At 39.2% G+C, this 12099-nt stretch overlaps 1 protein-coding gene and 1 non-coding gene across 2 annotated transcripts in view; one reads left to right on the top strand and one right to left on the bottom strand.

The window, feature by feature from the left end:
* LOC141642372 (glucose and ribitol dehydrogenase-like) overlaps nucleotides 1-12099 on the bottom strand; it is a 38684-nt gene that overhangs the window by 16096 nt on the left and 10489 nt on the right. The window lies entirely within an intron of this gene.
* Nucleotides 7450-7556, top strand: LOC141644738 (small nucleolar RNA R71). Its single transcript, XR_012544347.1, has one exon. It is a non-coding gene; the product is annotated as a small nucleolar RNA R71 (small nucleolar RNA).

Raw genomic sequence — 12099 nt, 5'->3', positions numbered from 1 at the left:
TGGCTCAAAACACAAAACAAGGACTAGAGGTTATGTTTAATGGGTTGCAAGATCTAAACTAATATGCAAAGCAATTAAAAACTTACTCAACTTGCTAGCCCCCCCCCCAAGCTAGCATGAATTCGGGGGATTTCTTCATCAATCAACTAAGAAAAGGGCCAAAAATTGAACCCCTTCCTCCCTTTCTTCTTCTTCTTCTTCTTGCCACTACCACTTGATTCTCCTTGTTGGCCACTTCCACTTGAGTCATCCCCTTGAAGAGAAGTGACATACTCACCAATATCTTGGCCACTACCAAGACCATCACCATAACTACTAATCCCACCATAGCCATCATATCCTTTATAGCCTCCTTGCAATGCCTCAACCCCATAATCCGAACCACAAAAGTCCGGGCCGGGTTCATATTGAGCAAATGTACCTGCATCATTGTGAGGAGGGGAAGGGAGAATATGAGATGGAGGAGGAAATCCACCCGGAGGATAAGTATAGAATGAAGGGTGTGGCCCCTCGGGTTGGATAACTCCTTGCCTAGCAAAATGATCATAAATAGGATGTAATGCAAGTCGTTGGTCATCACGAATTTGATTAACACCTAAGTTCATTTCCCGCATCATATTCATCATTTCTATGCTAGACGGTGACTCAATGCTAGAGGTGGAGTGACGTGCTTGGGAGGATTGACCTCCCACACGTCTCTCAACGGTGGTAGTTGACTCACCTTTAAGGGCCAAATGGTAGGTCGGTCTAACAAAGGGGTCACTTCCACGACGAGGCTTAGTGTGAATCAAAGCCTTTATTTATTTCTTTTCCTCGGGTAGACGAATGGAGTCTTGCCTACCTATCTTCCAAATCATGTTGGGATGAGCATCTTTAAACCAATTACAAGAAAGAAAATATTCATAATCAAGACCAACTCCCTTAGACCTAGACTCAAGCAATGGTCTCAAACCGGTAGTCTCTTGGTTAAACCTACACAAATGGTGAGCAATTTTAGTGCCAAACCACCTAAAGACAATGCAACTATTCTTGGTGTTAGTTTGTTTGGTCAAGTGGACCGCAAAGTGGCAGGGGATATTAATTCCCCACTTCTCATCACCATTAACATTCAAGAAAGCACCCAAGATTTCTAACTCAATCTTCCTCACCGAGTGAGGTTCATTTCTACCAAAAAAGGTCCATCCCATAAACCTTTGTCAAATCCTTATGTCGGGATAATGAATAAATTGATGTGGTGTATGATCCCAACCCGGAAAAGTCAAGTGAGAAATGGCATCCCAAGTTAAAACGGGGTTATAATCATCGGGTGATTCGGTCGGTAAGTCTTTGTGAGGCAAATTAAAGATAGCGGCGAAATCCGCTAAGTCCAACTTATGATCTTCATTAAATAAGCGAAAGGTAACAAAAAGAATGAAACCGGGTTTCCTAGACCTATGAAACTCGAAAGAGCTCAAGAACTCAAGGGTGAGTTCGGGGAAGGTCTTATAATTCATGGTATAACAAGATTTCATGCGAAGATTTTTAAACAAAGCTTTAACATTTTTCTCTATTCCAATATTGTTTAAAGATGCTTGGTTAATGAATTTCGTTGGTTCCATACCTTTGCCTCTCAACATAACCCAATTGTTGTATTGAGCTAGTGAATTGAAGATCACATTTGGATATTCCGGGTCATGCCATTGTGGGACTTCCTCCATTTGGACATCCGCTGCTGCATTTGAAGGCTCCGCCTCACCTCTCCTTCTCTTAGAAGCACCTTGTGAAGGAGCTTTTCTTGGTGCCATATTTCTGAAATTTTAAGACAAAATTCATCTTAAGGCAAACCAAAATTCATCCTAATAGGCATAATAGTATGAATTAGTGAACTAATTCACACTACAAACATGTAATAAACATTCTACAACCAATTTCTAGTACCAAAAAGCACAAAATCGAATTCCCCCAAATTGATTTAGAGTTTGCATAATCCAATTAATTGACTGCAATAGATGAATTTAAAGAGAAAAGAGAAGAGATCTTACCAAGTTTATGTTAATGGATGAATAAAGCTTGCAAATCAATGAAGAACTTGAAGTTTCCTTGTGATTTTAGGTAGGAAAATGAAGAAAATAATGGAGAAAGGGAAGAAGGAGTACCGTCGGGTGTGAATGAAAGTGATAGAAAAGCTTTTTTTTTTACTTACCCGTCAAATAATGCCAAACAGCTACAGAACCACTACCCCGATCGGGGCCACCAACCCCGATCGGGGTTGACCGCAAATCCGCTTTTTGACTTCCTCGCCTATGGGGGTGATTTGTTTTCTTTTTTTTTTTTCGAAAACCACGTCCCCGAGCGGGGTTTTTGCATGGGGTTGCGTGTCAAATGCACTCCAATTTCTCCTTTATTGATTTTCACCTAGAAATCACAAAAGAAACATCGTCAAGTTGAGTATTGTTTTACTAATCTACGAAAAACAATTAAATTGCAGAAAATTAAAAATGAAAATAAACAAAAGCAATAAAAAGCTTGGGTTGCCTCCCAAGAAGCGCTGGTTTAACGTCCCGCACGACGAAAAAGCTTGAGCCGGTTTAAGCTTTCTTTGGTAGAGGTTGAACGGTCATTTCCTCTATCACACCAACGATCACATTCTCATGGTAGAGCTTCAAACGATGACCGTTTGCTTTGAATTTTTCGCCCTTGGTGGTCATTACTTCAACGGAACCGAACTTGTTGACATTTGTGATGGTATACGGACCGGTCCACCGTGATCGTAACTTTCCCGGAAATAGCTTGTATCGGGAATTGAATAGTAAGACCTTATCACCAATTTGAAATTCCTTGTTAAAGATCTTCTTATCATGCCATCTTTTTATTTTCTCCTTGTAGAGACGGGAGCTCTCATAAGCTTGCAAGCGGAATTCATCGAGTTCATTGAGTTGCAACAACCGCTTCTCTCCACTCAACTTCGGGTCCATGTTAAGCTCCTTAATTGCCCAAAAAGCCTTTTGTTCCATCTCAACGGGAAGATGGCACGCCTTTCCGTAGACCAACCTATACGGTGAGGTACCAATAGGTGTCTTAAACGCGGTACGGTAGGCCCATAAGGTATCACCGAGCTTCATACTCCAATCCTTTCGTGATTTGGCAACAACTTTCTCAAGTATTGACTTGATCTCACGGTTGGAAACCTCCACTTGGCCACTAGTTTGTGGATGATAAGCCAAGCCTCTTCTATGATAGACTCCATATTTTTCCAACAAAGCATCAAGTTGTTTCTCACCGAAGTGAGTACCACGATCACTAATGATTGCTCTTGGAACACCGAACCTCGAGAATATGATCTTCTTGAACAATTTAATCACGTTGCGAGCATCATTGGTAGGAGTAGCAATTGCCTCTACCCATTTAGAGACATAATCAACGACAACCAAAATATACCGATTCCCTTTTGAGGAAGGGAACGGTCCTTGATAATCTATGCCCCAAACATCGAACACCTCCACTTCCAAGATTCCATTGAGAGGCATCTCGTGTCTTCTTGATATGGAACCCGTCCTTTGGCAAGCATCACAAGCCATCACGAAATTTTTGGCATCTTGGAACATAGTTGGCCAATAGAAGCCGGATTGCAACACCTTCGCAACGGTCTTGGATGGTCCATGATGACCACCATAAGAAGAAGAATGGCATCCTTCTAGAACCCCTTTCACATCCCATTGTGGGATACATCTCCGGAATAGCCCATCGGAGCAATGTTTGAACAAATATGGATCATCCCATAGGAAGAACTTGACATCATGTAAGAACTTCTTCCTTTGTTGATACGAAAGGTTTGGTGGCAATTCTCTTCCAACTAGGCAGTTGCCTATGTCGGCTTACCAAGGATTATTGGCTTCCAACATCATTAGAACATCGTCGGCGAAGGAAACATCAATAGGTAACTCAATACCTCCATCATTGAACTTCAAACGGGATAAGTGATCGGCAACAACATTTTCGGCTCCCTTCTTGTCTTTAATCTCAAGGTCAAATTCTTGCAAGAGCAAGATCCATATTATCAACCTTGGCTTAGCTTCTTGTTTGGTTAGGAGATGCTTCAATGCGGCATGATTAGTATGAACAATGACTTTGGAACCAATCAAGTAAGAGCGGAATTTGTCTAAGGCATAGACAATGGCAAGTAGCTCTTTCTCCGTCGTGGCATAATTGATTTGAGCCGCATCCAAGGTTTTGCTAGCGTAGTAGATAGCATGGAGAACCTTGTCCTTTCTTTGTCCTAGCACGGCACCTACCGCATAGTCACTTGCATCACACATGAGCTCGAATGGCAAGTTCCAATCCGGTGATTGGATGATAGGTGTGAAAATCAAAGCCTTCTTAATCCTATTAAAAGACTCAAGACAATCGTTAGTAAACACAAAGGGAGCATCTTTTAAAAGAAGCTCCGTAAGGGGTTTGGAAATCTTAGAAAAATCTTTAATAAAACGGCGGTAGAAAACCGCATGCCCTAAGAAACTCCTTACACTCTTCACATTTACCGGTGGGGGTAGTTGCTCAATAACTTGGACCTTAGCACGGTCCACTTCAATTCCTCTTTCCGAAACAATATAACCAAGCATCACTCCTTCATTCACCATGAAGTGGCACTTTTCCCAATTCAACACCAAATCAACTTCTTCATAACGCTTCAAAACTTTGGACAAGTTAGTCAAACAAGCATCAAAAGAAGAACCATATACACTAAAATCATCCATAAACACCTCCATGATAGACTCAATGTAGTCGGAAAAGATGCTTATCATGAAACGTTGGAAAGTGGTTGGGGCATTACAAAGACCAAAAGGCATTCTACGGTAGGCAAATGTACCATAGGGACATGTAAACGTGGTCTTCTCTTGGTCATCCGGGTGAATGGGTATTTGAAAGAACCCGGAACAACCATCTAGGTAGCAAAAATATTTGTGACATGCCAACCTTTCCAACATTTGGTCAATAAAAGGTAATGGGTATTGGTCTTTCTTGGTGGCTAGATTTAGCCTCCTATAGTCAATGCACATTCTCCAACCCGTCACAATTCTAGTTGGAATTAATTCATTTTTATCATTTTTGACTACGGTGGTTCCTCCTTTCTTAGGAACCACTTGGACCGGACTCACCCATTTAGAATCAGAAATCGCATAGATAATTCCCGCATCTAACAATTTAAGCACTTCCTTTTTGACCACTTCTTGCATGTTAGGATTTAGTCGTCTTTGACCTTGGACACATGGTTTATGATCTTCCTCAAGATTGATTCGGTGCATGCAAAATTCGGGACTTATGCCTTTTAAATCGTCAAGTTTATAACCAATGGCTTTCTTGTGAGACCTTAAGACATGAAGAAATTTAGATAATTGACTCTCATCTAATTTAGCACTAATGATTATCGGACACATCCCCTCATTATCTAGAAAAGCATACCTCAAATTGGAAGGAAGGGGCTTAAGCTCGGGTTTTTGTACCTCAACATCTTGAGGTGTAGCAAGCAAGCCTATAAAGTGTGAGCTCTCCTCCAATGATAGCTCCTCTCCATCCAATTCTTGGTCCAAAGCATCAATCTCCTCATTTCCTATCTCATCATCACCTGCAAATGATTCTAAAAACAAGAGTGCCTCCAAGGGATCTTTAAACAAAGATCGAGGTGTAGAGTCTTCTATAACAATGTCAACAACATCCAAAATGTCAATAGAATAACAAGACTCTTCTATCATAGGACTCTTCATGGCACTATTCAAATTATTTGTGACCTTATCGTCACCCACTTCCAATGTAATTTTACCGTTCTTGAAATCAATCAACGCACCCGCGGTGTGTAAAAATGGTCTTCCCAAAATGATTGGGATTTGGGAATCTTCGGCCATGTCAAGAACAATAAAATCAACCGGAATGAAAAACTTACCAACCTTAACGGGAACATCCACCAAAACTCCCAAAGGGCGTTTTATAGAATGGCCCGCCATTTGCAATGTGACACTAGTGCATTTTAAGACTCCTATATTAAGCTTAGCACAAATAGACTAGGGTATTACACTCACACTAGCACCTAAATCGCATAAAGCTTTATCAATTTGGTAGGTGCCAATTGTGCATGGAATAGAAAAGCTACCGGGATCTTTTAACTTAGGAGGGGACTTGTTTTGCAAAAGAGCACTCATCTCGGCGGTGAGAGCTATTGTTTCAATCTCATCAAAAGTCCTCTTCTTAGTTAAAATGTCTTTCATGAATTTAGTGTAAGATGGAATTTGAGTGATTAATTCGGTAAAAGGAACGGTTACCTGTAGATTCTTCACAACTTCCATGAATTTACCGAATTGGGAATTCTTTTGATGCTTTGCCAATCTATGAGGAAATGGCACCTTGACTTTTTCCGGAATCTTTGCTTCAACATCTTTCTTTGGAGGAGCATCCTCCACTTCCTTGACTTTCTCAACAATAACAAGTGGGTCATCCACTTTCTTGGGAATTTCTTCAATTTCCTTATCATTTGGAGAGACCTTCAACTCAACAAGTACCTCCTCATCATCTTTGGGCATGGATGACCCATCATATTTCGTACCACTTCTTAAGGAGATAGCATTAAGGGTAGCATGTGGTTGCTCACCTTGAAGGGGTAGTTGACCCGATTTCCTTGAAGAGCTAGATGAGGCCAATTGAGACATTTGTTGGTCCAACATTTTGATTGCGGCATTTTGAGCTTGCTCATTCTTTTGGATTTGAGCCAACAATTCTTTTTTCATACGGATTATCAAGCCCTCAAGCTTACCTCCCTCTTGGTTATTTTGTTGGGCATATTGTGGTGGAGGTTGAGTTTGTTGGAAATTGTTTTGTGGGGGCCTTTGTTGATTTTGATAACCCGGTGGAGGGATATTTTTTTGTTGTTGAGGGACATAGGCATTTTGTTGTGGTGGGGGTTGTGGTTGAGGATTTAGCACATTGTTGCTTCTATAAGACATATTCGGGTGAAATCTTGAATTTGGGTTATATGTGTTTGAGAATGTACCCGGTGGATAAGCATTTTGTGCATTTTGTCTTAAAGCTAAAAAAGCATTTACCTCTTCAATGGGGGCTTGGCAATGAGCGGCATAGTGACCTGCACCTCCGAACCTTCACACACAACGATTTGGCTTGTTGAAGACATGACATTGACTTGTTGAATGGAATCTCTAGCATCCCTTTCCGCCAATTGTTGTTGGAGTAAAGCAATTTGAGCTAGCAAAACAGAGTTGTTAGAGGATTCTTCTTTACCTTTAGATGACACAACTCGGGAATTGACATATTGGGCATCATGGACCGCCATAGATTCGATCGTGGCATGAGCAAGGTCGGTGTCAATTTGATCAAACCGCCCATGCATTATTGGCGGAATCAAGAATCCTTCGGGACTCGGCACAACATCCATTGTAGAATGTTATTGCTAGAAATCAATCATCTAGCCCATGATGTGGGCATTGTATTTGAAGCTCTTTGTACCTCTCTCAAGCCTCATATAAGCTCTCAAAAGTTTGTTGACGGAATCCGGTGATTTGACTCCTCAAAGTTTGAGTTTTCTCCGGTGGAAAAAACTTTTGATAGAAAGCAAGAGCCAAAGTCTCCCAATTGGTGATTCTCATGGCGGTGCGGTCAAGGCTATTGATCCAAAGCTTGGCCTTGTCCTTCAAAGAGAAAAGGAAAAGTATTTCCCTTATTTGGGCTTGAGTGACGCCCGTTTGCCGGATCATGGAGCAATAGTCATAAAAGTTTCGCACATGCAAATTGGGATCCTCCAAAGGACTTCCCCCAAATTGCTTCCTCTCCACAAGGCTAATGAAAGCCGGTTTGATCTCGAAGTCCGGCGCGGTGATTTGAGTGGTTGTGATTCCGGCCGGAAGCATGGCCGCGGTGGGCTTTGAGTGATCGGAAAGTTTCACCATCTTTTTGGTAGTAGATGGTGGTGGTGGTGGAGTTGATGAACAAGAAATCTCCTCCTCTTCAAGAACCTCTAGATCGTCTAAGTAAGACTTTCTAACACTTTCAACTTGTACGGGAGAAGTGACTTCTTTCACTTCCCTCCAAAAACGTCGTCTTCTCCTAAATGTTTTCTCGGGATCGGAATCCGGTGAAAGCAATTCTCCACTACGAGAGGACCTGGGCATAAGACAACAATTTCTATAGAAGTGATAAGTAACGTCTTAAGGAACAAGTGTTCCCCAAGACAAAGGAAACAAGATAAAAATCGACAATTCAAAAAGCAATAAAACCGTTTCCCCGGTAACGGCGCCAAAATTTGATAGGTTTATCGCGTACCTATGGAAAGATAATTTCCCTAGACACAAATTAATGTAGTAATAGGGGTCGAACACAAGGAAACGGGAATTACGTCGTGAATTGCTATAGGTAGATTTTTATCAAGGTCGATTACGATTTGGGTTTGGTTTGTTTGGTTGGTGATTTATAAAAATGCAATGTAAATAATATGATAAGAGATAGTCTAAAGGGTTCGGGTCACTCATGCAAAGGTAAACATATGAACATGTTAAACTCGATACTAATAATTTTGTCAATTGTTTAGGCTTAAAGATACCCACCTTACGGCATTAGTATCAACCATAGACCGGGTCCTAGAAAAACTCTCGTACATGACTAGGTCGTCCTACCACACATGTTTAGTCTAATTCAATTCCGTGCCTCTCGACTTTATTAGAACGAATGAATAAATTTAATCTACGACTACGGCCGATAATCAAAGATTAAGCGTAACAAAACAAACATGTGATGGAAACAATTAATCAATATTATTATGAACTTTATTTAATCATTTTATATGTTTGATTTTGCATGGCTCCCCTAGCCTTTAGACTAGGAAGTTTAGCTACTCATACTAAGATGTAAAATGTAAACTAAATTATGAGAAATGTTAAACATGATTATTTGATTTATGTAAATTAGATGATATAACATGTGAAGGAATTAACGCTAATGTAGAATGAAATGCTTGATTAAAATAACTATGTCGTAACTAAAATAATGATGTAAATTACAAACTTGCAATAAGAAATACCTTATAAAGGAGGACTTGTATGGAAGAACAAATAACAAATAACCAAAGCTTGAATATCAAATGCTTGAGAATATCTTGAAGTACAAAATGTTGAAAGATTAACTAAGGAATGCTTAACAACTTATAAATTGAAATGAAAACTAATGAGAGAAAACTTATAATGCTTGAGGCTTATTGTAGTAAACTTAGACGTAAAATGAGATGCCCAAAACCTAGGAATACCTCTCCTATTTATAGGAGAGGAGGGTGAAACGTAAATCACCAAGGGACGTGTAGCCCCGATCGGGGCCACCCCACCCCGATCGGGGTCGTGTGTTTCCGGGTGATTTCTCTTAATTCCTCTCTTAATTGTTTGAGGAATCCAAAGCTTATACTTTAATGCACCTTAATCACCCGGGTAAATGCCTCATCTATTATCTTTAGAGCCTCCAAAAAGTATCTCATGCATGTTGGAATCCTAAGCTTTCCATCTTGACTTGGACTTGATCATTGGGCTTTGACTTGATTGTTGGCATCATTTGCATTACACATATTGATCCATAAATTTCTCAATGCAAAACTCAAGCAGTCTTCACACACTTAGTCCAATAGTTGGCCTTGTTTAGCTTAGTGAACTTGGTGTATAAAATGATAGGAAAAAGTCTTCAAATGCTTAGATTCCTACAAAAATATAACAAAGGCAACCATACACCTAGAATACGAGATTAGCTCAAAAATACACTAATTAAAGTATAATAATCAATAGAAACCGAGCTAAAATGAGGGGTAAAAGTGTATATAAAATGAACATATCACTTACTAATGGAGAGTTATTGTATTATAGAACCCTTGTCGACATATATTTACAAAAACATGGTGTACTCTGTATATTTTATTTGGGTTTTTCTAACATGTGTCTTTAGGGCACATGATAATAATCTAAGTAGGGAAAGATTTTTAAGATTTTTATACTAATTATGGTAAATATGAGTTTTAACTCTAATTTATCATGAAATATTCTCAACAATATTTCCCTAAATAGATTATTATCATGTGGCCTTAGGGCACATGTTAGAAAAACCCATTTTATTTTAAAATTATTCTATCATGCTTAAGAGTTACTTACATTAAACAAAACAAAAATACAATGAAGGGTCCTAGATACTTATTGCAATTGTACCACTCTTAGCTTAGTTGAAGTGTATAAATAAGATTAATTTAATTTGGAAATCATCGTGTTTTTCAAATGTAGTAAGTTGAGTTAGTACCTTTTAAAGACAAATACTTTAACTTTAGAGGGTTACTTGACAAATGTTCCAATTGGTGCAAGTACCTTGAAAACTTTGTAAAGCAAGTGCAGTCGATCATATGTTATCTTCCATAATACGAAGTAATTATGTTTCTTACACTTCCACCCATTTTCATAGGCTGATATCATAATCAAAATGCCCTTTTTGCTGTTTTAAGCATGAGTTACCTATTGTCAATTTTGGCAAATTAAGGCAATAACCTTTCATAACAAATCATCATGCTCACATTGCCTGGTGCTTCCATCTTTTCCTTTTATTTTTGGTATAAAGAATAATAAGTACGAATATGATGTTGACGGGATGATTGTTTATCTTTTTGGGGTGTTTTAGACATTCTTAAATCAGAAAGACAAACAATTAACTGAAATAACTCTAAAATAGAATAGGCAAACAAATGACCGGGACGGATGAGTATATTCAGAACACTAATAGACGGCTATCGAATTACTAGGTCTATGAGTTAATTCATTAACTGATTAACACGCAGGTAGAGGTGGCAATTATTAACACGACACGAAAACACGACACGAACCCGGCACGAAGTTAGCGGGTTAGGGTTAAGACTTTGTGACCCATTTAAGTAATTGAGTCGACACGGACACGACACGAAATATAAATGGGTTGGGTTAGGGTTGAGCTCTTTTGACACGAACCCGACACGAATAACCCATTTATTTAAAAGTGTCATAATATATTTGGATTGAATCAATAATTCAAACAAACAACTTAAAATATGCAATTTCATTCATCATTTTTGGGATAATAGGGCTATAAAGCTGAATTTAGTTTTAGTTTATTAGGTTAAATGGGTTAAGTGGATTAAAAATTACCTGCTAAAAGATAAACGGGTTAAACAGGTCGGGTTGGGTTATGGAAAAATTAAATGGGTTGGGTTAGGGTTGAGACAAATGACCCGTTTATGTAATTGGGTCGGATTAGGGTTGGGGTGGTGATGACCCGTTTAAAGTTGACACGAACATGAACACGACATGACCTGATCTGTTTGCCAGGTTTACACGCAGGTCTCAGATTGAAATCCTTACGTAAACAGTATAGAATGAGATTAGAAATCCCAAGTCACCCTTATAAAAAGGGTTAACCTTGTATGCTTGGTTTATAGATTATCAATAAAAGTAACGTATGTGAGTTTCGACATTAAAAAAATTACCAGGTGGCAATATGCTGCTTCCACTGGTGCATTCTAATGATCATTAACAATACATATGCCTTTTTTTTTTATCTACTCCTGCATCTGAGGTACAACATTTTCATCATTCTCCATCATTTTGCTCTTTTCCTCAGTCACTTTTCAAACACCATAAAACCCTTGTCCAATCTCCTCTTGTATATGTCCCATCAAAACATCAAAACTTACCTTAAAAGAACACAAAAAAAATCCAAATTAATGGATCCTAATTGGCCTAATTATCTCCAACAACAACAACAACAACAAAACCAGCAACTACCAATAATCACTTACACTCCACAATATCACATTCAAAACCCAGTTTCACAAACTAACAACTTACTGCAACACCACATGAGATCCTTCTGGGAGAAACAACGACTCGAAATCGAGGAGAGTAATGAATTCAAAGGGCACAGTTTGCCATTGTCAAGAATTAAGAAGATAATGAAATCGGACGAACAAGTTCGAATGATATCAGCTGAAGCCCCTGTACTGTTATCAAAAGCATGTGATCTTCTCATACAAGACTTGACCTTTAGGTCGTGGATTAGTGCTGAGGAATGTAA

Source organism: Silene latifolia, chromosome 2 (assembly GCF_048544455.1).
Source record: "Silene latifolia isolate original U9 population chromosome 2, ASM4854445v1, whole genome shotgun sequence".
NCBI lineage: Eukaryota > Viridiplantae > Streptophyta > Magnoliopsida > Caryophyllales > Caryophyllaceae > Silene > Silene latifolia.
The sequence above is the reverse complement of the archived record's forward strand: the minus strand, read 5'-3'. Positions and strand labels throughout refer to the sequence as shown.